Below are 25,814 nucleotides of genomic sequence, written 5' to 3'. Positions count from 1 at the left end.
TGAGCAGGGCAGTCAATGCATTGGAGGGAAGGGAAGACATCCAAAGAGACCTGGACAACCTGGAGAAGCTGGCCTGTATGAACCTAATGATGTTCAACAAAGCTAAGTGCAAGGTGCTGCAGTTGGGCTGGAGTAATCCCATATATTTATCCAAGCTGGAGGGGGCAAGAGCTCCTTGAGAGCAGTCCTGAAGAGAAGGACTTGGGGGTTCTGGTGGAAGAGAAGTTGGACATGAGCCAAAAGTGTGCGCTTGCAGCCTGGAAGGCCAACTTTGATCTGGGCTGCATTAAAAATGTTGTGGCCATCAGGGAGAGGGATGTGAATGTCCCCCTCTACATGGTTCTTGTGAGGCCCCATCTGGAGTACTGTGTCCAGGCCTGGGGTCCCCAGCACAAGAAGGACAAAGAGCTCTTGGAATGTATCCAGAGGAGAACCACTAAGATCGGAGGCCTGGAACACCTCTCCTATGGAGAAAGGTTGAGGGAACCGGGATTGTTTAGACTGGAGGAGAGGAGGCGCCGGGGAGATCTAATTGTGGCCTTCCAGTATTTGAAGGGAGCATATAAACAGGAGGGGAATGGCTGTTTACATGGGTTGATAGTGGGAGTGTGGGAGTGATTTAGGGGGAGGGTTTAGGTTAAATATTAGGAGGAAGTTTTTCACTCAAAGGGTGGTGACGCACTGGAACAGGTTGCTCAAGTATCTTGTGGATTCCCCATCCCTGAAGGTTTGCAAGACAAGGCTGGTTGTGGCTCTGGGCAGCCTAGTCTAGTGGTTGGCGACCTCTGCCCATGGCAGGTTCTGTGATTCTATGACAATTCTATGATTTCCAAAAGAGCCTATACCTTTACTTTGCTTTTTAAGTACTTTTTTTTTGTATTCCCTAGTTATTTTCTTGTAAAGTAATCTTTAGGAATGAACCACGTTTAGGGACTCATGAATACTGGTTGTTTCCTTGATGTAGGACTAGTGACAAGGGTAAGCAAGCTACTTACAGTTATTATAGGCAGAAGTATTTTGCATTATGTGTCACTGGTGACAGCAAATTGTGTCTGTTTACTTTGAAGGCAGACATATATAAACCTCACTCTAGATCTCAAAGTATGCAGTATTTTATTCTTTTCCCCTATTTTTCCTTTCATATTACATTTGGTAAATGAAAGTCTCATAGTTATTTGGTAACTCGGTTGAGGCAGTTGTAGTCAAGTCCATGTGGATATAGCCATGATGCAAACATTCACACATGCCTTTATATTCAAGAAGAGTTATGTTTGTTTTTTTCATGAATAAAGTACAGCTGACATGTAAGTTTCAAATGGATGGGGTTTTAGACCACAGCTACTGTACCAGGCACACAAATGCTTGTGCAGCACAGAAGGTGCACATAAATTTCCTGAGCTCTGCATATGTCCATGTCAAGGACTTAAGTAGAGTGTGGGACCTCTCATCTACAGGAACAAGATAAGCTGTAGCTGTTCTGATGCTTTTTCATACTGATCTAGTCAATCATCAGTGACAAAATCCTCTAACTGTTGATTTGATTCTACTCATGACAGCAAGCCCATTTTGTTAAACTGAGATCAGGGAAGAACCAGGCCCTTAATCCATTTGGCTTTTCTATTTTTGTACATTGATTGCTTATCAGGAAATAAATAAATGTGAAAGTAAAGAACTTGCGCACATCAGGGCAAAAAGCAATAGCCATTAAGCCTGTAACACACGGTATATGCCCTTTTAGCAGTAAGGACACTGCTTGAAATTGTCAGTGTGACAGATTTACTCTTAATAACTTAAGCAAATTTCACAGTTTACACAGGTCATTTTGAAGTAAGAAACATTAATGTGTTTGGAATAAAAATTAAAGATTACAAACTTCACACACATCTGCAGAGAGTTAGCCATATGTTTCATATGTTTGTTTAAAGTATTAGGAGGTGCTTGTTCGGATAGAATATTGTTTCCTATGTGTATGTAATATAAATAACATAAAGGCATCTTCAATACATTTTGACATTTAAGCATACGTTTAAATCAGCTTTAACATATTGATTCAGACCTTCTCTATCACCACACGTCCAAAACTAGATAATATAGAACTTTCACGTATAACTGCTTTCAAAAAGGCTGCTCCAAAAGTAATGTCCCCTATTTTATTATGTTGGCACATGATGTCAGAGGCGGATGTTGGTGGTATGGCAGTAGAAGCTGAACCTTGCCACCAATACTCCATTACATTTTCTTGCTGTGTAACAGATGGCAGAAGAGGGGCAATCTGACAAAATGGTGTCTGGTCTGGAAATGCATATGAAGCAAAGGTGTGTCATTGCATTACTTCATGTGAAAAAAAAAAAAAAATGGCACTCACTGATATTCACTGACACTTGTTGAATGTTTATGGAGAGCAAAAATCGGATGTGAACACAGTGAGGCAGTGGGTGATGTGTTTTTGCAGTGGTGGCAGTGATGTGAAAGATGTTCCATGCACAGGTGTCACACCATGAAATGAAGAGCATCTTTATCAGCTCATCTGAGCCAATTGGTGGATTATGATCAGGGAAAAATACACTTCAATGTGATGGAAGCAATGGTGGCAATGCAGGAATATTGCAAAGTTTGTGCCAGGTGTGTCTCATGAACACTCGGTCAGGAACAGAAAAAATACTGTATGTAAGTTTGTCAGAACCTATTTAACTAATACGAGGCTGAATGTGACTGTGACTGTTTCCTCAATCTCATCATTGCGGGTGCTGAGATGTAGTCTCATCACCATGACCCGGACTTAAAATGGTAGTTCTTAGAGTGGCAACATGTAAATTCCCCATCAAAGAAAAAGACACAGCCCTCAGTGGGTAAAATGATGTGCACTGTCTTTGGGGATGGAAAAGGGTTCTTCCTTCTGAATTTATTGGAACCTGGACAAATTATCAACTTGAACCACCAGAAGAACACTGACAAGATGAAGTCTTGAACTTCTAGAGTCAGGCTAGAGAAGAGGACAACCTTTCTCTTGCAAAACAATAATGACAGGCCCCAGACCAGTAAAGACCATGGATAACATTGCCAAATTTGTCTGCAATGTCCTACCATACCCACTGTGTAGTCCAGATTTGATGCCTTTTCAGTTCCATCAGTTTGAGACACTGAAGGATGGGAAGTGTGGGCAACATTTTCCTAGAAATTATGTCATCATAGAAGCTGTGCAACAGTGGGTCATCTCCATTGAGTAGAGCATGCATGCTCTTGTTCATTGCTAGTGAAAATGCAGAACTAATGATGGTGATTACATTGACAGATAATATTTTGTATCTGAGAATTTGCTGTATAAAATAATGTTATTGTGCTCTTTGTATCAGTTGTAGTTTCCATGGAAATCAAAAGGAGGCGTGACTTTCGGGGTGATCTACATGCATACAAAGCACAGTGCTTTATGTAGGCATTTATTATTCAAGCTATGGAGGAAAACAGACAAGGAAGAGGAGAAAAGGAATAGAAAAAAGTACTGAGGTATGTGTACTTGTATCATACATTGAAGAGGTGGATGTCTTTCCTCATAACACTGGGCTACTCTGTGTCTTATACTTCCTCATAGAGCCAGAAAGGAGGTACCATTTTGGAGCAATGTATTATGCTTCTGGCAGCATTGGGTTCATTGAGCATGAGTAATCTAAATACAGTATACTACTGGATTAATTTCAAGTTTTCCTGTGGGGACACTTTTTTTTTTTTTTTTTTTCCTTTGAAGGGACTGCAACGGTCATGAAGTTTTGCTGTAGCTAGTTTGGCTCAAATATGATCACACTTAAAGGAATACAGTTGTGTTGTACAAATTTGTTCAGAGAATATCATGCCAATCTTTCAAAATCATACAAATATTTCAAGCTCACTATTTATGTCATTGTCATTGGTACAACTGGCTGTGTAACATTTTAGTGATGCAAAGGTGACAAGAACAAAGATTTAGGTTTGTTCTACTAGATGCTGAGCCTTGGGACCTAATGCTGGAAAATAATTTAGTGTGTGCTTAAATTGAGAGGATTACTCACCTACTTAGAGTTAACTTCTGAGGGACTGTTCAAGTACTTTAGTTATGCACAATCATAATTGCTCTGCTGGACCAGTCCAGAGCACTTAGCATTCTGTAGAATGGAGCCCTGAGTGTCTTATTGTCATAAAAAAATATATGGTGGGAAATGATTATGCACTGTTGAGGGGGGGGGGAAAGGGGATAGTAGAGTAACCCTAATAAATCTTTTTGATCTTTAATTTCTCCACTAATGTATAAATCAGTTACGTATATTTCTAAAGACAGTGTTGGTATCACATTAATGTAGCTGTGGCTATAATTAAGATGGTGCATCTGAGTATTATTTTAAAGAGTTGACTGCATTACTGAGGGTTGGGTATGTTGAAACAGCAAAGCCTTTACTGTGAAACAGTCTGTATCACCATAAGCCCTTTCTGTGAAGGGATATACTTCCTTTTACCCTGTTGAAAATCTATCCATAAGAGTACATTGTTGAGGAATATATCTGTGGATGCTTACAAGTTAGACACAGTTAGAGACTACTCTGGATTCTAACTTTGACTTCATCACTAATAGTTATTGATGCCTTTATATGTAGACTTCCAGTCAGCACAAAACTATTCAGCACTATGTTTTTTATGTGGGTTGGACTTAAAAATGAATGCAGGCGACCTTAATTCTCTGTTAACATTTTTGTGCATGTGGGAATATATTTAAATAGGAATATATTTATATCCATACACACTCACAGACATACAAGTAAAATGTACCAGAGATGCATTAATTTTACATTGATTCAAAATATTTACAGTTTTGGTTAAGATGATCATGCTAAAGTGACAGAAAATAGTAAGTATTACCACTGCACTGTAAGTAATGACGTGCTGTAGATGCTTGCAGAAAAAAAACAAACAACATGAACGCCTCTGGCATCCACACAGTATTTAAATTGGTAATCTCGAAAGAGAGGATGCTTAGATTTTCAAGCTTGTTTTTGGAAACTCTTATCTAAGCTGAGAGTTGTAAATTTGGAGGAAGTTGATAATTTAGAATCTGATTTTGTTTTGTTTGTTTTCTCCTCTTGTAAGCTAAAAAAAAACCAAAAAACAACCAAAACAACAACAACCAAAAACCTGATCTCAGAACTTCTTGGGTGGAGAAGTTTTTATTGTATTTTTGATTCATTTTTGTACTAAATTATACAAGAATGAAATTTCAGGATAATCTCACATCTGGAGAATCTCAACAGGTAAAGATACATTTCATCTGCATAGATCTATTTTACTGTTTTATTACTATGTTACTGTCATTTGATCTTTGATATTTTTAAATTTGTTTCTGTTTTTTATATAACATAACAATTGCACACTTCTTGCCACACCAATGAATATTGGTTCTCAACAGATCAGTGAGGGGATGTATCAACAGTGTTTATTCTCTGCAGATTATGAAGACTAAAAGGAATTTTGTATGTCTGCCTTTGGGCCTTCCTTGGGCATGATCTTAGCAAGTGGATTCCTTCTGTTCTGCTTGGCCCTGAGTAAGAGTAACATTTCACTACAGTGCGAAATCTTAAAGGATGTGTTTCTGTGAGCACAAGCACTCTCTTCCTCAGTACAGGAAAAAAAAAACAAACCCAAAACAGAAGAGGCAGGAAGCTAGCATGGTTTGGCAAGGACCTGCTAGTCAAAATGAAGGGTAAGGGTAAGAAAGAAAAGTGGAAACACAAGTGTGTGGCCTGGGAAGAATATAGAGATGCTGACTAGATGTGCAGAGGTGGGTTCAGGAAAGCCAAAGTGCAGATGGAACTGAATTTGTTAAGGGATGTGAAAAAATAGCAAGGGATTTTGCAGATACATCTGTCAAAAGAGACAGGCCAAGGAGAATGTGTTCCTTCTGAGAAATGAGAAGGGATAAACAGCAACAGACATGGAGAAATCTGAGGTACTCAACAAGTTCTTTGCTTCAGTCTTCACTGGTATACAAGCTTCACAGGTCTTTCACTTATATAAACCACTAGGCTGGGGTCGGAGAAGTAAAATTCCTCCCTCTGTAAACAAAGAGTAAGTTCAGGATCACCAGATGAAACTAAATGTGTGTAATTCTATGGGACCAGATGACATGCATTCTAAAGGAACTGGCTTATGTGGCTGTCAAACCACTCTCCATCATATTTGAGAAGGCATGGCTGTCAAACAAAATCCTCAGTGACACCCATTTTTAAGAAAGGGAGAAAGGAAAATGCAGGGAACTACAGACTGGTGAGCCTTTGAAGATAATGGAGCAGATGGTCCTGGAAGCTGTGTTAAGACACATGCAAGATGGGGAGGTAATCTGAGATAGACAGCATGCCTTCTTGAAGGACAGATAATTCCTGACCAATCTGGTGACCTCCTACTATGGAGTAACAGCATCAGTGGACAAAGCTTGAAAAGTAGGCCCATGTGAATCTAAGGAGGTTCAACAAGCCAAGTACAAGGTGTTAGACTCAAGTCAAGGTAATCTCAGATATGTGTACAGACTGGGATAAGAATTCATTGAGAACAGTCCTCCAGAGAAGGATTTTGGGATTCTGGTGGATGAAAAGACAGGCATCACCCAACAGTATGTGCTTGAAGCCCAGGAGGCCGATTAAAACCAGAACTCTATCAAAAAAGGAATAGCCAGCAGGAAAAGGAAGGTAATTGTTTCCCTCTATTTTGCCTTTCTCAGGCCCCATCTAGAGTACTGCATCCAAGCCTGAGGAGTCCAGTGCAAGAAAAATGCAGAGCTGTTGAAATGGGTCCAGAGGAAGCCATATCACAGACTGGTGTACTGCTTATATGAAGACAGGATGAGGCAGCTGGGCTTGTTCAGCCTGGAGAAGACTGGAAAGTCTCATTGCAACCTTCCAATGCTTAAAAGAAACTTATGAACAGGAATGAGACAGAATTTTACGTGGGCAGATACTGTTAGAACAAGGGGGAATTGCTTTAAGCTAAAAGAAAGAAGATTTAGAGTAGATATTAGGCAAAAATAAATAAATTTTAAAAATCACACAGAGGTTGTTGAGGCACCGGAATAGATTTCCCAGAGACATTGTGGATGCCCCATCCCTGGAGGCATTCTAGGCCAGGTTGGATGGGTCCCTGGGCAGCTTGATCTAGCTCACAGCAGGTGGGATTGAAACTAGATGATTTTTAAGGTCCCTTCAAACCCAAGCTTAGATTTTATGATTCTAAAAGCAAAGGTTATGGTGCTCAGTCCTCTGAAGGAGGAATGTCTGAGAAAAAGATATACAGAGATACTAAATGAGTAAAATTCTTGCAGCTGTTTGAGAATATGCAAAGTGGTTTGTTAAATCTTACACATATGTGTGACTTTCCTTTTTTCTGTTTAACTCTTCTTGGTAACACAAAGTCCTGGAATGCTTAAGTGCTGGAAGAGTAGCTATATAGACCTAATCACAGAATCACAGAATTGTAGGGGTTGGAAGGGACCTTTAATGTTCATCGAGTCCAACCCCACTGCTAAGCAGATTTTCCCATACTAGGCTGCAAGGTTTAACATTGTCTTTTTTATAGAGACCTTTTAATATTTCCCCACTTAAATAGTTGTTACTTAGTTGAAGAGTATCACTGATTATTCACTGGGCAATACCTGAAACAGAGCTGGAGGTACAGTACTGTGATGCACCGAGAAATTCCTTAGAGTAATTCAGTTGCTTAGGGTAACTGAGACCACATTGTGCCACACAGGTTCATTTCTTTAATAGCTAACAGCACCCACCTGAAGAAAGTAACACATAGAGATAGTAGAACTAAAACTGATGCAGAGAAGCACCAGGTCTACCATGCTTAGTGCTACATACAATGATGTCTGACATATCATAGTTTGTTAAATTATTTTTAGGTTATTAATAAGGATAAAAATCTCAGATTTTTTCTTTGCCTTAAGGGTGCCAGAATAATTATTCAAAGGAACATATCAGGTCAAGTGTTAACAATATGTGCTTTAAAAAAAAAAAAAAAAAAAAAGAGAGAGAGGAAAGGAAAAAAAAGCACCACACACAAGAACCAACCATCTGTTCCAAAAAGTTCTTACAGCAGCATTAGTCTTGATAAGCATTAAAATCTGAATTTAGATTTGTTACAAGAATTAACAGATTTACCTCAATTAAATGATTTGGATAACTTCTATGAAAAATATATTAACAATTTTTGTATCTAGAAAATGTATACTGAATAAAGCTTCTTGTATGGATTGTTCCATGTCAAAATAATACAGCTAAAGATAATACCAGTTTTCAAAAGTAGTAACTGGAAAATGTGACATAATGTGACTCAACTTCTTTGATTTAGAGTCTACAAAATATTGAGAGAACTTTGATTTTCCTCCCATTGCTGAGTAAACAAAGTACAGTGGGTGTCAGAATAAGAGTCATTCAAGGCCAAAATAGTCTGAACTAATTTTTTGGTAGGAAAAATACTTAGCAATTCTATATTTCATGAACTTTTCAGTCAAGGCCTTTTTTTGTGTGTATGTGTGTGCCTACGTGTGTGTTTAACTGTAGCATAAAATAATTCTGGTCTAAACTGAGTGACAAAGAATATGGACTTCTATTTGAACTACAATATTAGACAGTTTATTCAATTCTTGAAGAGAAAGGTAAGTTGTAAACATTTTTTTTCTGGTGACCTTCATGTTATACAGATGCTTTTAAAGGAGAAGAAGAAGCGAGAAAAGGTTAGAATGCAGTGCTCTGAAGGAAGCACTGGACAAATCAAATATGTGTGACTTATCTTTTCATGATACATTATATAATACAGTTATGTCCTAAATGTGAATTGAGTAACATTATGGAACAAAGACCTGGGAAACAATACATTAATTTATATAATGTGTGTTCTCAAGGAAGGGCCACAGATTCAGAGGCATGGAGAGCATAAATCTGATGTTCAGTCAGCATGATATAGTGTTATGGCCTATATCATAGGGTGTTATTGTGGCCTTGTGCTCCCACTCACACAGCATTTAGCTTGTAGGTTTTTGCTGCATACACCTCTACTAAGTAGTCACACCGTTTCCATCCCTTGACCTGAGAAAGCCCTCTTCCATTGTGAGGGTCTTCTGCTGAACTCTCTTGTGTTATTAGTTCTCATGGAAGGTTTACAGAACTGAATAATAATAATTTGTCCTCTCAGAATGAAGTCCCTCAGTATAATGTAGAAATGAATATATCATCACTTGTGTGTCTAATATCAGTTGGCATATTTATTTGGGATTTTTTTTTCATTTTTTTATTATTAATATTTATTTTTTTATGAAAATAGAGTTAATCCCAGTCTGAACATACACAGATTTGAGAATAATTCAGATCTGCAACGGAATGGGCATTTCTGGTTTATTTGTATGTAGTCAGATGTTTGACTGGGCTTGATTGTTCTGTCTGGTTTGATCCTGAGATATGCTGGTCTTTTGCTCTTTCAATAAGGTCAGGGAAAAAAAAAAAAAAAAAGAAAAAAAAGAAAAAGAGAAAAAAAAAAAGAAAGATGTGGATCTTTTGAGAGGCAATGTTTCCTCTTGTATTCAGCACATTGCACTGAACATGTGTGCAGTTCTCCATATTTAATGGCTCTTTTATCTAGCAGAGTTGCTTTAAGCAAAAGAATAAAATGAACTGTGTATAACTTGTTTTCTTGGCTTCTGATATCCTCTCTCAATCCAAATATGCTCTGCCACCATTGCCTGCAAATCAAACTGTGCATAAAAAAGGCGAATGAAAAGGTTTCTCTGCTTCCATTAGCAAAGACTGTATCTAAGAAAGAAATTCGTGTAATGAATAAATAAACATATGGGAGGCACACAGATGTTTTGGATAAGTATTTTTTAAATAATTTCTGAAAAACACAGTTGAATCTGCTTAATTGTCACAGGGATCACAATGGAGAGAGGAACATGGTATTTCATCTATGCACTTTTTGTGTTGGTAGACAGCATGAGTCAAATCTGCTGTTCATGTAAATTGGCATGGATTTGTTGAACCCTGATGTTCTGGCCCTTGATTTGGGGCTTTGTGTACTGGAAACACAGTAACTTTCTTTGCCAATGTCAAACCTTCCTAAGTAGAAGGAGAAGAGCAGAATCAAAGAAGGATTTGCACTCAATTTCATATATGTATGCCTAAGCTTTGCAGGCACTAGTGGTTTTTTCTGGACACTAAAATCCAGACATGGAAAGAAAACGATCCAGATATACTACCTAGTTCTGTCACTGACCTTGAAGAAGTATTCCTCTATAGTAGATTCCCAACTTATAAAATTAGGATCATGTTATCATACCTTGCCATTGTGCTGAGGTTGTCCGTGTTTGGAGAGCAGTGCACCGAGATAAACCTTAGAGAAACTAAACTTTTTTTTTTTTTTTTTTTTTTTTTTTTTTTTTTTTTTTTTTTTTTAAATTGTAAGTTAGACTTAGATTCTGCCATTTTTTAGCTTTTGGAGTCATTTTGTGCATGGTCATAATCTTTCATCTGATTGCTATGATTCCTGTAAGAGTTTAATATGTAAGGGTTAATTCTCAGGATACGCTATGAAAATGTATCCTCAGGGATGGACTAGCCAATTAGTTCTTGCTCATATGATACAATATTTGCAACTTCATAACCTTTACTTAGCCTTTAATATGGCTTGAGGAAAAAAAAATAAAAAAAAGAGCATGGTTGGATCTCAGGGAAGATCCTAAAGTGCATACGTACGAAGTAAATTTTAAAATGTTATTTGAACTTAGATTCCCAAATCCATATTCAGGCACTTAAGGAAGTAAGAGGATTTTCTTCAGTGCTGAAAACTGAAATTTTATTCCAGTTTGATCTTGTGGGTAAGTTGTTTACTCCAGAAACCCATCTTATTCGTCAGATATCTAAAGATGGCTTTTAACTCTTATTTTCAAGCATTTATCTTGTACTAACTTTTCAGACCATGAAAAATACAATTTTAAAGGCACACTTTCCTATACTTTCTCAAAGCTCTTTAATTCTCAGCTACCTCTTTGTTATGTCTGTAGATGATGATGACTAGGTGGATTTTGCTAGACTATAGATACAGCAACAATTATCTAATGTATCTAAAAGGAAAGATGATTACCATTTCTTAGGAAACACCTTTTCTTTAATATATGAAATTGATATCGCTGGTCTTCAGCACTGGGCGATCAGCATGAGAAAACAAACTGTAAACATGAAGAAATACCTTAGCAGTGACACCAAAATCATTCAGATCTGTATATCATTAATTACTGAAAGTGATTGTTCTAATTTGTCCTTATTTTCAGCCCTCCATTGGATAGGTCTCTCTTCTACAAATTATTTTATTGAACAACAATAGATGTGACCTTCTCCTTTGCTGTCCCCTGCTGTTGTGTCTTTATGTTAGTGTGTTCAGGAATTGCTATCAGACTTCTGCACCTAAGGTTTAATTGTAAAGACATAGATGGGTAAGTCAATTGCTATCATTTGAAGACACTACTTTGAATACCTTGTGATATTTTTCACATTCCAAGAACGTTGTACGGCTAAATGGTGCTCTCATCATGTAGAAATGTACCGTGTTCTATGTGAACTGGCTCTGTATTTTTTATAGAAAATGCTAAACTACTTTGTCTTTATTTTTTATTCTCATTACTTCTTTTTTGTCCCTTTCTGGTTTTCTTGGCCTTATCCCAGTGCTGTACTTCCTGTGGCCCAAATGGTGATGACTTCTAATTTAAAGCTGACCTTTGCAGGTGACTGTGAATGCTTTACCTTTTGTTGAAGTGTTTTTTAACTTTATATTTAAAAAAAGATCAGTTGGGAGATCTTAATGCTCCCAATTCAGGCCTTTTACTAACAGTGCAAGTTAAAAATCAGCATGGTTGAGAATACAGGATAGAGAGGGAGAACATGAGCAAAGGAAAGTGCATACTGATGCACTGGACTAGAGTGTAGGATCCTTTATCACTGTGGTTACCTCATTGTTTCTATTATGAGTGGAGTTCTCTAGGCAACGATTGAATATATTTACTGCTAAATCATGTATAAGAAATTCTTTGAGACATGGCATGAGACCACTGAATCTCCATTACCAATATTAAATTTAGAAACTCCTTAGTTTTCATAAACCTCTAGATTTTTTCATCTGTTTACATATATGGAAATTGCTCTAATTTTTATGGGAAAACAGAAATATCTCTGAAGTTCTTCCCTGTCTCTAACAGTATGTTCTATTATCTTGATCTTATCAATCAAATAAAAAATATGTACTATTCTCCTTTTTTATCAGTTAAATACACAATCTGGAGAGGGACAAGGGAGTGGTGGTGGTAATGGTGAGGAGGAAGGACAACCGGGGTTTCCTCTTGAAATTAACATTCAATCTGCATGTAAAGCAACATTTTATAGTGATTCTTTGGGGAAATTTTCTTAAATATTTCTTACTCTACATGTTTAGAGTTGTCAAAACTTATGTATCTTATTCCCTACTTGTGAATTTGTTCTGAGATTTATTAGGAAGTGGAAGTGCGTCTGATGGTTTCATACATACAAAATATTTCCTTCAGATAAAAGTAAATCTGAAGGACAAAATAAAATGTAAAATATCATGAGGTCTTATGCTGACTTAGATTGTATGACAATAGCACACTGAATTTTAGCAAAGGTTTTAATACCTCTACCTAACTTCAAAAGAGCCTGATTCATAAAACATTGCTCCTATCACATTTTTATAGAATCTCACTATAGATCTTTTGGAATTGGGAGGTGCATGTTTTGTGTTGGATTGATTCATAGCAAAATTGAAATCCAGCCCTGAAGTGATAGTCAGTATTGGCCTCAGGGAAACATGTTGGCAATTGGACAAATTTATTTTTTTTTTTAAATCAAAATGAAGGGTATGGAAAAAAAAGGAAATAAAACTGTCTATAAAATATACAAAACATGAATTTTTGTAGCTGATGCAATAATATATCAACACTGTCTAAAAACCATAATTGTCTCAACACTGTAACATTATTTATTTAATATCGAGATGCTATTATTGCAGTCTAGTTAAAATAAATAAAAAACCTCTTACCTTAAAAATGCATGAAAATAATATTAAAAATTAACACTAAAACTATACAATATGGCAGTAGGAAGTTCAGCAAATTGATAATGGAATACAGAAGCTTTCAAACCAGGTCAGTAATTGCTACACAGTATTTTTTTTAAGACATACCAGAAATGAGGTGTTAAAAAAAAGCCCAATTTCTAGGGAAAATACAGTGGCCATTTTTAAGATACGGCCATCAGTGAATGACACAAAATACCAAAGAATGCTTATGGTGCTGATATTGTGGATGAGGTAAGAGTCTTTAAAAGAGTGAGCATGGCTTTCCTACTATGAATGAAGAATTAGCTAAAGTATGGTGGTAGAGCAATGTAGTGAGCATTCATGAACTGAATAAAGTAAATGTGATATGGATGTCCAAATCAAAACCAGGAAACTTTACATGGTTACTTTCATGCATTGAAGTTCTCCTTTAAGTGTTAGTTCACATTCATATTATAGTATGGCCTAAATATGACCAAAAAGTTGGTCTTTTTAAATGTGTTTTGAAGACCTGTCACATATGTCTGTACTCAAAGTATAAACGGAGCTTTGTGTTTTGGTGAGCTTTCAATAGTGATGTCGAGCTACCTGCTTCAATGAAAGTTACATTGATGGTACAGTTTTTATTTTTCCATGTAGTGTTTCAATTTAGTATCCAGGAAGTGTCTTCATTCAGGCACACCTTTCAAATTTGCTCGAAGAACTTTCTTAGCCAGTCACAGTTGCTTTTCAAAGCATTTAAATTTCTTATTTCTCCTCTTTGCTCATTATCTCCTGCCTATTGCTTTGGAGAAGTATTTGTGTCCAAGAAATGAGACCTCCCCCATTTAGTTTTTAAGTTATTTTGACATTGTTGGGTTGAGATTTTGAGGAACTGATTGTGAGGATTCACAGAATATAAACGTGCTCCAGCACTAATGTCATAATCTCATTTTGGAAATGTTTAAGATTAGTTTGGGGTACATGATCATTACTGCCACAAGTAAACTCAACAAAGAGCAATATACTTCTGTCAGTATATGCAGATGTAAAAAGAACAAAAACCCCAAGCAATTATTATGTAAAACATTTTCAAAGATAAGAGTAACTGCAGTTTGATGAGGAAGGATAGTAAAATCTAGTAATTTGTTTCTGTTCTTTTTGTATGGAGCACTGCCCTGCCCTTAACACTTTAATTCCAGCTGCTTAGAGCTAGAGCAGGCCACTAGGATTTCTATTGTGAATTTAGTAGTACATTCATTATTGGTGTTCAGGTCTCAAATGCATCTGTGTTTTAGAGGAGATTTTAGAAAGGGATTTTGCTTCAGAATGTCTTTGCTTATGTAGCTTATGGCAGGTATTCTTCTTAAAACATGAATAATTGTTGTTCACAGAAAATGCATTATTACTTTAAGTTACAACTGTAAGGAAAAATGACAGTGGTGCTCAAATGAAGCTTGACAGTCTGCTTAGCAGGCACCAGCCATCTGTGCTATGGCAGCACTGTTTGTATTTTAATGTTTAAACATACAGCAAAGATAATTAAGAATAACTATAATTAAAAATGATTACAACAAATTACTTTTCCCTCAACAGTGATGTGTGCCTGTATCTTGAAGTTACTTGATGAAGTAACCTTTTGGTATGGCAGATAGGACTGCTTTACAATTCTCACCCAGTTTCTGGTGGTTTATAGATTTTTTCAGGGACTTCCATTTCCTCAGATGATAAAACCATTTTACTTACTGTGCTTCATACACTGATTTGATGCACAGTAATTATCACTGAAATTTCATCTTTCATATGATCATCTTCATATTCTTTTGTTCTGTTTGGTTGTTTGTTGTTGTTTTTTTCTTTGTTTTTTTTGTTGTTGTTTTTTTCTTTCCACTGAGGCAAGATTAAAAGTAGCATATTTCTCAGAGTGTGGAAACAAAATGACAAGAAAATAACACACACTCACACATTTATTTTCATTTTCAAAGAAGAATATTAATATTTGTTCTTGACAAAAGCAAAACAAAATTTTAAGGAGGAAAAAATATTTAAGGAGGAAAAAAAGTATTTTAGGAGTAATTAATGCAACTTCTGGTTTAACTTCTTTCACCCAGGAATAATAAATGTTTCTGATTTTTCAGCCTCAGTCATATAGAAATTGAATGATTTCATCTTGTACTGAGTTCCATGGGAATTCTGTTCTGTTGATATTTGCTGGTGACTGTCGTCATAGGGTTTAACTGGTTTAAAGTGAATTAGATGGGTTAAATAAACAGTTTTCTAAAGTAGTTATGACCAAAATTTGAAGAGTCACCTTTTGAAGAAAAAGAAACAAAAAGTAAATAAATAAATAGTTTCTGTTGATGGTGGTAACTTCTGATATACAACTCTAGTATGTTTACAGTGGTAAGGTGAGTTCCACTGTAGAGACTGGATGTGGTCAGACCAGGCATCTCAAGCTGAGAAACCAGAATGTCCTCTGAAATTCCTTCATCATAGACATAATATACATCTTTATGATGCTCCACTGTCATAGTGGAACCATTCTTTGTACTGTACAACTCTTTGTAGTTCAGTACATCTTAGGAGTTTGACTTGATGCATAAGCTGTTAGCTTCTGTGAGGCAGCAGTGCTGCATTTCAGAATCCAGGTAGTTCTGGTTCAGCAGGTTTTGGCATTCATAAAACAGAATTGCTGCTTGATTGATTATATATAGAACTATTTGTCTTTTTATCACAAACTAGTTTAGATTGAATATTTTTGAGCAATTTTCTCAATAACTAAAATATTAAGAAATGCTGCAAATTTGCAAATTTGAAATATAGCACCACAACTGCTATGAAGTACTTTGCATTAATTTCAGAAATACTCTAAAATCTTTTTACAGATGAGTAAACAAATGATATATTTGCATATGCCCACTTAGCATTTTTGAGGCAAAATCAGAATAATAGTTTAATTGATACAGCAAGAGTAAAATAAAAGGCTTATCCATAGAGAACTATTACCCATGTTTCTGTTCATTAAAGACAACATCTCAACATCATTGGTAGATTTATTAAAAAAAAATTTTGGACTTCCATTTTCTCTTTTAGAAAAAGATCACTTATATTGCAGAAATGATTGCTCCAGAGTCTACTGCTGTTTTGCTTGATATTAGTGATCTGGCTTTGTGAAAAGAGATTGACAGATGAATTAAAAGACACATGTTTACAAACTGAGACTGCCATAATGGTATTCCTCTTGCCCTAAAGGTATTGGGGGTCCAGTACAATGTCAAAGGAAGTGAAACTATATAGAGCGATGCTGTTTTATCACATGCTGGTCACTTAGATTAACAGAATGTAGGGAATATAGGAGTGGGATATGAATAAAACATTGCAATAATGTGAGGAAGAATCCAAATACTTTTCCAAATAATGTTTTATTTACCACTCTAAGTAGTTTAGAGCTGTTCTGGCGTGTACTATTTGATGGACATCGTGTTTTATAAAGTTTGCATTGATAAAATTATGTCTTTCATACTGGGGAATCACACAGTCTCCTTCCTTGAGAATAATATTACTTCATAAGGCTGGTTACAGCTGTGTTTGAAATTCATTTCATATTTAAATAGTCTGGGCCAAACTGTGAGTTGGTGCAAATATGCTTGTGCCAATGGAGCTCCACTGGAGGAATGTTTGACCCTATGGGTTAATGTAATGAAAAGATTACAGCATACTGTATGATCACATAAATTAAAGATGGGAAATACCAATTAGGTCAGCTAGTCCTCACCCGGGGGACCAATTTAGATTGTTCCCTACATTCTATTCTTGAGTGCTTTGCATTGTTTTAAGAAACTCATGCAATAAGACTCCTGTCTTGGGAGACTATGCTGTAGCTCATCAGATCTCACCATTAAAAAATGTTTCCTAAAACCCAGTCCAATCTTTTTTCTCAAAAATTAAGTCTCAGTATACCTGTCATAAGCTTTCTGTTTCATTGTAAGCAATGCTATTTTGATTTTTCTACTAGCTTTTCACAAAATATGCTGCACATGTTTTCAATCAATGCTTATCTTGGATTCACTTACAAATGGAATGTAGGAGGCTTTCATAAATATATAAATAAGTATAAAAGAGTATGTATGTATATATATTTATATCTAGGAGTGAGTAAAATTGCCTAGGTCAAACAAGAATTAATCAAAATGGTTGTTTTTTTTTTTAATCCATAGATGAAGCAGTCACAGTCTTTAGAAAGAACATCTTTCTGTTGCATTTCTCACCTTCCTCCCCAGTCTTTTTTTTTTTTTTTGAGAAAGACTGGAAATAGAAATACACAAGCAATTAGGAAAGGTTTTACTTTCATCCCAGATAAATCTATGAAGCACTGAAGATTTCAGGCTTAGATGAGATAAAACCCAATTTCCAGATGTGTCTCCAATGTTGCATGCTTCTGGCTACAAAGCTAACACAGACATTCAAGCTGTCATGTACAAGAATGGTGTCAGCCTGTGACTCAGGCAGCAAAACTTTGTGGATAAGCAGTGCCATTACAACAGTTAATGCTTTCTTACTGTGTGACAAGGTCACCATGTAAATACATTTGTCCTGAATTTGACCTTTTGGTGAAAATAGGATTCTAGACTCCAGTCAAGTAGTCTCCATCCTGTAGATTGAACAAGTATTCTCTCATTTAATACGAGAGACAGGCTTTGCCATGGTGTGCCAAATAGATTCAGGAGTTGTTTAGAAGCTGATTGACTAAATGTTTGGTTTTTGTTTTTTGTTTATTTTTTTTGCATTGCCAGTACTTTTTGTTTGTAACAAACTTAAAAATTCACTTTGGACTACCTGCATTTTCGCACAATTTGCTATACTGAAACAATCTAAACCAACTTTGTGCTCCTTTCAAATTTTTGACAAAGTTAAATATTTGGTCAAAAAGCGCCTTTATTACTATTGCCAGTTCTTAATATTGTTAATGTTTCAGGGGGCATTCACATAGACTACATATGATACTAAATTGTTAAATTATTTTCTGAAAATATGAAGCCACAGTTTACAATGTGTGTAACCCATTTTACAATGAGTGTAATGTTACCTTTTTTCCAGTCATGAGGGATTTAATTCTATTGCCACGATTTTTTAGTGTTCATCACTGAGAAACTGCCATCACTTTTCAACCATTGTGAGTGGCTTGACAACTACATCAGCTAATTCCCTCAGCACTCTGGGATGTACCTCATCAAAACCCATAGACTTATGGATGTTCAGGTTCCTCGGGTGATCACAAACCTTATGTTCACTTATAGTGCGAGAGACATTGCCTCCCCAGCCCCCTCCTACTAAACCAAATATTTGAGGGTTGTATGATGAGAAGTTTTCAGCAAAGACGGAGGCAAGAATGTTACTAAGCACCTCAGCCTTCTCATTGTCTGTTGTTACCAGTTTGTCTGTGTCACTCACTAGGGGGGATACAACCTCCTGAACTTTCCTTTTCTGGTTAAGGTACCTGTAGAAACATTTCCTCTTCTTGTCACCTTTTGCTAAGTTTAGTTCAAGTTGGGCCTTGGCTTTCCTGATTCCATCTCTACACAGTCTAGCAGCTTCCTTATACTTTCCAATGGTACCTGTCCCTGTTTCCTCTGTCTGTACATTTTTCTCTTGCTCTTCAGGACCAGCAGGTCTTGTTTAAACCTTGCCTTTCTTTCCTGATTTCTTCCACCTGGGGATGGAGAACTCATACATTTAGGAAAGCTTTCTTAAAGATCTACCAGCTCTGCTCTGCACCCTTACCCATGAGGACAGTTTCCCAGGGTGTTTTGTTGACTAACTCCCTGAAGAGCTGGAAGTTAGCTTTCCTAAAATTTGGTGCCCTAATTTTACTCTGACTGTCTCATACCTCCAGAACATGAATTCAACTGTAGCATAGTCACTATAGCCCAGGCAGTCTCTAACCCTGATATCACCCTCTATTACTTGACTTGGGAAGTTATCCACAGTGCATTCCAGGAGCCTACTGGATTGCCTACAGCTCACCATGTTACTTTTCCAGCAGGTGTATGAGTGGTTGAAGTCTGCAGCAGGAACAGTGCTTGTGTTTGCAACACCTCCTGTAGCTGGAGGTGGAAGGCCTCCGCTTGATGAGCATTGATGACATTGTCCTTCTAATCTAGCTATCCATCTCACATCTTATCATGGGAAAGCTCACTGTCCCCCCTGCCCCCCTTCAGATCTAGTTTAAAGCCCTTCCAACGAGCCCTGCTAGCTTTTCCCCAAGGACCTTTAAGAAAAGTGAACCCCATCTGGTGTCCACAAACATGGTGCCATGTAGACCATTTGGTTGTCAAAAGAAAAGAAAAGAAAAGAAAAGAAAAGAAAAGAAAAGAAAAGAAAAGAAAAGAAAAGAAAAGAAAAGAAAAGAAAAGAAAAGAAAAGAAAAGAAAAGAAAAGAAAAGAAAAGAAAAGAAAAGAAAAGAAAAGAAAAGAAAAGAAGAGAAAAGAAAAGAAAAGGAAGAAAAAAAAGTTATAGTGGTGGCACCAGCCATGAAGCCAGGTATTTAAAGATAAGACCCTTTAATTTGTTTCCACGTTTTTATTCAATACAAGAGGCAGAGGAGAAGTTAATCTGTTCATTCAGCTTTTTCAGCCATTGTCCCAAGGCCCTGAAATTCCTTTAGGACATATAGCTGCTTCATCTCTCCCAACATGGAAAGGCAGTAAGGGGTTGTGGTTTGTCTGCCATACCAGACTAGGTAGGTCCCTGGTGACATTCCTCTCCTGAGCCCTGGGAAGACAGCAGACCTCTCCGAGAAGAGGATCTGGTCAAAATATCTGGTGTTCAGTTCCCTATAGGGAGGAATCACCTACAACTAATACCTGTCTCTTCTTTGATTATGTAGCCTTTATGTTGGGGGAAGGCTTGATGGCCAGTAAAACAGAAAGGAAAACACATTAACACATTGTTTATGTATTCCTTAGAAATCATTCAGCTATGGTAAAATTTGTGATCTCTAGGACTACCATTATCTAAACTATCCTATGGCCTTAACCACACTGTCAGTGAAGCTAAAAGGACTTCTTACCCCATTTAATTCATTGAAGGAAATATTACAATTTTAGAACCACTATTAGGATGGTTGTCAGGCAAAATAACAAGCAGATGATCAGATTTTTGCATGCACACAGCTCTTCTCATGTGTAAATGGGCATACTGCGATTAATTACATCTCCCCAAATCCCACATCCAGCACCAGGAATATTACAGCGATGGGGGGCTGCTACAGTTTTCTCTGCCACAAACCCTCCTGCCAGAGGTCCTGCCACTGTGTCATCTTCCTTTACTGACAACATCCATGAGGCATGGGCAGTGAGACACACAGTCTCTGTTTATGATCAGGCTGCTCACCAACAGGTTTTACAGTTACTTTACAACCCACTTTTTGTTGCCTGCTTATCACAGAGGATGCCACTTGGCTTGTGATTCTGTCCAAGATAATTTTATTTGTGTGAGAAGTTTACATTGAGAAGTGAGAATGTATAGTTTACAAATGATTAGAAGAGCTCAAGACAGGCTACTAATATACTTGAATTACCTACCCTACAGATTTACATTTAAGAGGGAGAAGAAAAATTCAGAGGATGGCACTTTGCATACTACTTCACACATTCTTCACATGCTACAGACACTCAAATTTTCACAAGGAATCTGTTGAATTTTCATATAAAAATTAATAAGAAATATAATAAGTAGTAAAACAAGGTTAGAGAATAGGAATTCTGTGCATAAACTTTATTTACAGTAGAATAACTATGTTGAGTTTAATTCAGGTCAATGGCCAAGCCCAAATGCACAATTAAAAATGTTTTCATGTCAACACTATATTAAAAATGTTCAACTTTTCTCTCACATTATGAAAAGCTGAAGTACTGTTTCAGTTCAAATTGAAGAATCACCATTCAGACTGAAAAAAAAAAAAAAATAATTGATTTTTCAGTGTTCAGCAATATTTAAAATACAAACATTGTGGAATTTTAAACAAAACCAATTCTAGTGGGAAATTGAAATCTGTCATCTAGTAGCTAGCAGAACAAAATGACTCTAAATTTTCTTTTCTTCTTCTTTTTTTTTTTTTTTTTTTTTCACAGTCCTATTCAACCAAATGCACATTTTTCAGCTCTGTTTTATTTACCAATACCTTCTTCAGCTCTGAGATTGAAAAGGAAAAAATGGTCAGTGAAGGTCACAAATGCATTCTTTACCCTGGATAGAACACACACAAAGAGTAAGAATAAGTAAGAATATAAATTTTTGTATAGGCATTCAGTGGTTAGAAGGGCTTGTTAATTATCAACAAACATTGTGAAAGACTGAAAACAGTATGTTTTTAAATAGAATCATACAATCATAGAAACACCAAGGTTGGAAAAGACCTCCAAGATCAACCAGTCCAACTGTCCACCTACCACCAATATTTCCCCAATAAACGTCTAAACATTTCTTGACCATCTCCAGTGACAGTGACTCAATTACCATGCTAGGCAGCAAGTTCCACTGCCTGATGACCTTTATGGAGAAGAAATTTTTTCTAACATGCAATTTGAATTTCCTCTAGCGCTGCTTGAGGCCATTCTCTCTAGTTCTATCACCACTTATGTGGAAGAAGAGGCCAACCCCCATCTTGCTAAAACCTCCTTTCAGGGTGTTGTAGAGAAAGTTAAGGTCTCCCCTGAGCCTCCTCTGCTCCAGACTGAACAAATCCCACTTCCCTCAGCCGTGCCCCATCAGACCTGTGCTACAGACCCCTCACCAGTTTTATTGTCCTTTGGTGGGCACAATCCATGGCCTTATCATCTTTTCTGCAGTTAGGGGCCCAAAACTGAGAACAGTAGTCAAGGTGCAGCCTTAAAAAAATAATAATAATAATTTAAAAAAATCTGCCTAATATGAGGGTAAGAAGTAAATGAATGCATATAAGCATTATCATAAGTATTCATATGGAATTGCAGGAAGTTGTAATCCAGCAGAATAGCTGATTCAGTATTCAGGGCTTGTTTGAACTTGAGATGGCTGCAGTAACTGATATTATATGTCCATGGCTTTGTATCATGCATAAATGCTTTATTATTATTATCATTTATTATTATTATTATTATTTTTTAATTTATTTTGCCTTATCAGAACTTTGAAATTTTAGTATTCTGGAAAGATGCTAGACAGTGTCATCTTCAGCTACAAGCTATGCCACGTGGAATGATATTAAGCAAATTTCTTCCCTGTAGCTCAAACAACAGTTTTGTGGGGGTCCATCTCTAAGGAAGATAAATTTATCAGACAGTCCCAGGTTGCAGACTCTCCAAAGACTGTTGATAGATTGACTCTGAGCCCAGTTTCTGTAGGTATCTCTCTATTATGAACATCTCAGAAGTTCTCAGTAACTTTTACACAGTGTACTTGACAGGACTCTATGGAAGTACTTTCAAGATTTTTTAACCCAAGACTGATGAATGGGCACTAGATTTCTGGTATGAAGGGCTCAGATTTCCTAAGCTGTAGAGTTCCCATGCTCAGTTTGCACTAACATTTTTTGCTTTGCGTTCCTCAGTAACACGTTTCTTTGTGTAAACATACTACAATTTAACAGTTTCTAACTTTCATTTTCCACTTATTTTCTCTATATTATTTTAACTTTACTTGATCTGACCTTTGCCTTCATTTTCAGTCTTTCACCCACACATGGTGTGCTTTTTATCCTATATTTAATTTTTATGTTAATAAGTGAATTACATTTCCTTAGGCTCTGTCTGCTGATTGTTGCATAAGATCAGATTACTGCTCAAGTGCAAAAGTCTGTAAGAAAGCTCAGCTCCCAGAGAGCTGAGGGAATAGCTGATTTCTTGCTTTTCTTTTCCCTTAGTGGTGACAAACCTTGGTTATTGACAAAAACTTCCTTGTATACAAAAGCACAAGGGGGCAGCATTACATTAAAATAAATTGTTGCACTTTGGTGTGTTCCTGTGTGTATGTGTGTGCTCACACACTGAAGAATAACCAGCTATGTAATGCTAAAGCTGCAGAAAAAAAAAAAAATATGTTATTTGAGTTTGTTTAGACTACCTTGTTTATTATCCTGGTGGTATTGGCAGGTGGAAAGTAAAAAAATCAGGCCCTGGGAAATTTTATTTACTTTCTGTTTTGTGGCAGATTCTTCATAACTCTTCCTTTCCCTACTTTTTCCTGGCAAAATAATTTTTTTTTTTTTTTTTTTTTTTTTTTTTTAGTGCTAGCATGGTGTTAGATACGATTGTTTTTCATGATGATTTGGCATGAAAATAAAATCTTTGCTCTCTCACTGACAAAACACAGTAAATGAAGAGGATTTCTGCCAACCTTTGAAACATGCAGAACTGATTATCAAGGACACATTTGGAAAAGACCAGTTGAAATGTCCTGTTCTGCTGTGGCAACTTACATCAGCATTGTGAACAAATAGGTTTCATGCAGAATTATGAAAAAGTTGTTTTTGTATAGAAATGGTTTGTTGTAGGAGAATGGCTTCAAGGATAAGTCAAGCATTGACTTTGGCAATGACTTTGTATGAATGTAGTCATATCTAGAATGCTCTGTAATGGGTTTCCTGTCATTTATTGAAAGTAGTTATTTTCCGGATTTTTTATATTTAAAATCGCCATTGTATTTTTACAGGAATTAATCATGCAGGCTACTTTCTGAAACCTGCATTCTTCTGCTTCAGATTTGTCATTTTCAGATGAAACTGACTGCGAGGTCTGACATACCTTTGCTGGCTTGGGTTGTTCTGAATCCATTGAACATAGCATTCTCGTATTTATTTGTTTATTCATTCATTTAGTTATTTATTTTCCACGAAGCGTAATGCCTAAGGTTCTTAACAGAAGTGGCTCAAAAGTGATAAATTCTTAAATATGAAAATACATTGCCCATATTTTGTAGTTTTCAACTCTACCTAGATTTAAATAAATAAATAAATAAATGGCAATTATACACTTATTGACAAATCCTAATGCCACTAGAAAGAATAATGTCAACAAATACATGTCATTTGGTGCCTGGATTTTGTTTCAAAAGACCTAAATCCAGGCATTAATTTTTCTTCTTGTGACACGAACAATTTTCATATTATTTGGCACTGCCTGTTGGAAGTACTCCAGAATGCATTGTGTAAATCCACTTGTGGATTCCATTTAGCTTCCACCTGAGTTCTCACATCCACAATTCCCACAGTCTTCCAGACCATTTATTTGTGAAAAGTGCAGTTAAATATTCGTCTAGGGTCTGACTGCTGAGGGTCTGATACCCCTCAACAACCATAATTCAAAAGGGTTGATGGGATTCGCTGCTTTGTCAGGCTCAGAATACAAACAGAAGTTACAGCACAGCACAGGTATTTGTACCTGTTTCAACTAATATTTTACTGAGATGAAATATTAAAAAGCAGTGCCTGGCTGTCAGCCAAATCAGTAACCATTAATACCATTAATCTTTGACAGTTGTCAGTCTTCCAAGTAAGAAATTGACTGCTGCTTCCTTTCCATGCTAGAAAGGCCTGACTAGTGTATAAAATGGGGACTGCAGGCCCTAACTATATAAAATTGAAAGGTTGGTAATAAAAATTTTAAAAAGTATGGTGTTTTTTTTCCCTCTCAGTACACGCAGAACCTAAAATGATGAAAGAGAAGCTTCTTTTAAGAAGAAAAATTTATAATGGCAACTTCAAGAGAAAAAGTATTTGAGAGATAATTATAGGGTCTTTTGTTGCTTTTTGAAGTTGTTTAAGTGAAAAACACATATCTGTTTTGGAGTAAAAATAAATGCTTCAGGTCACACAGTTTGAATTCTGCTCCTGTGTTCTACAAAAAAGTCATTGAAAAATGAACTTTGGGATAAGAAACTGTCTAAATACTATTTTTTTAAAGTGTTTTTTCCTTCTGATAAAATTGTATCTTTGTGTTTCATTCCTTAAAGTGAATTATGGCCTGTTAATGCTCTAAGATAACCGATTTCTTCTGAGAGGAAAAAAAAAAGATTTTTAGAAAGAGTGTAAGGAAGATACTTTGAAGAATTTTTCTCTTATTTATGGAAACGAAGCAAACACAACCCATGGCATCTATCCTTGATTTTTACATTGTCCAGTAGGTGTAGTGTTATTTGGAAGTCATTAAAGATATCCCTTCTTGCCTCAAAAGAGAGGACTTCTATTTGTATATGTACCTGAGCACTCAGATCTGCTTCTATAAGACATGTTTTTATATATGTACTCATAACTTACATCTGGGATTTGATCAAGAGCTTTACTTATATCTCTCCCTCTTCCCTTTCCCCCCAGAAAGTCGTATTTTGACATGAAGAAGTTTGTCAGTTTATTAACATGATTCACAACATATTTGGTGTCCAACTATTTCTACAGCAGACTCGTCACTGATGGAACTTCTTTCCCCTTACCATAACAACTTCCTCTTGGAATCCAGCTCTAGTTACCTCTCTCAGCAAATACTGATCTCAACAAGACTTATCTATTTAGATAATTAGTGATCACCTTCACATAAACTTTTATTGACTCCATATACTGTCAGCAAAATATTTCCACAAAGTTTGAAAAAGCATTGCATAGTACTTCCAGAGATAGTTATATGTAGAAAGAGAGGGGTTCCTCCCTTAAGTGTCATTTCATTCTTGAAGACTT

The sequence above is a fragment of the Coturnix japonica genome, chromosome 1 (assembly GCF_054131305.1).
Source record: "Coturnix japonica strain WE chromosome 1, WE-NBRP24, whole genome shotgun sequence".
Classification (NCBI taxonomy): Eukaryota; Metazoa; Chordata; class Aves; order Galliformes; family Phasianidae; genus Coturnix; species Coturnix japonica.
Note: the sequence above shows the minus strand (reverse complement) of the source record.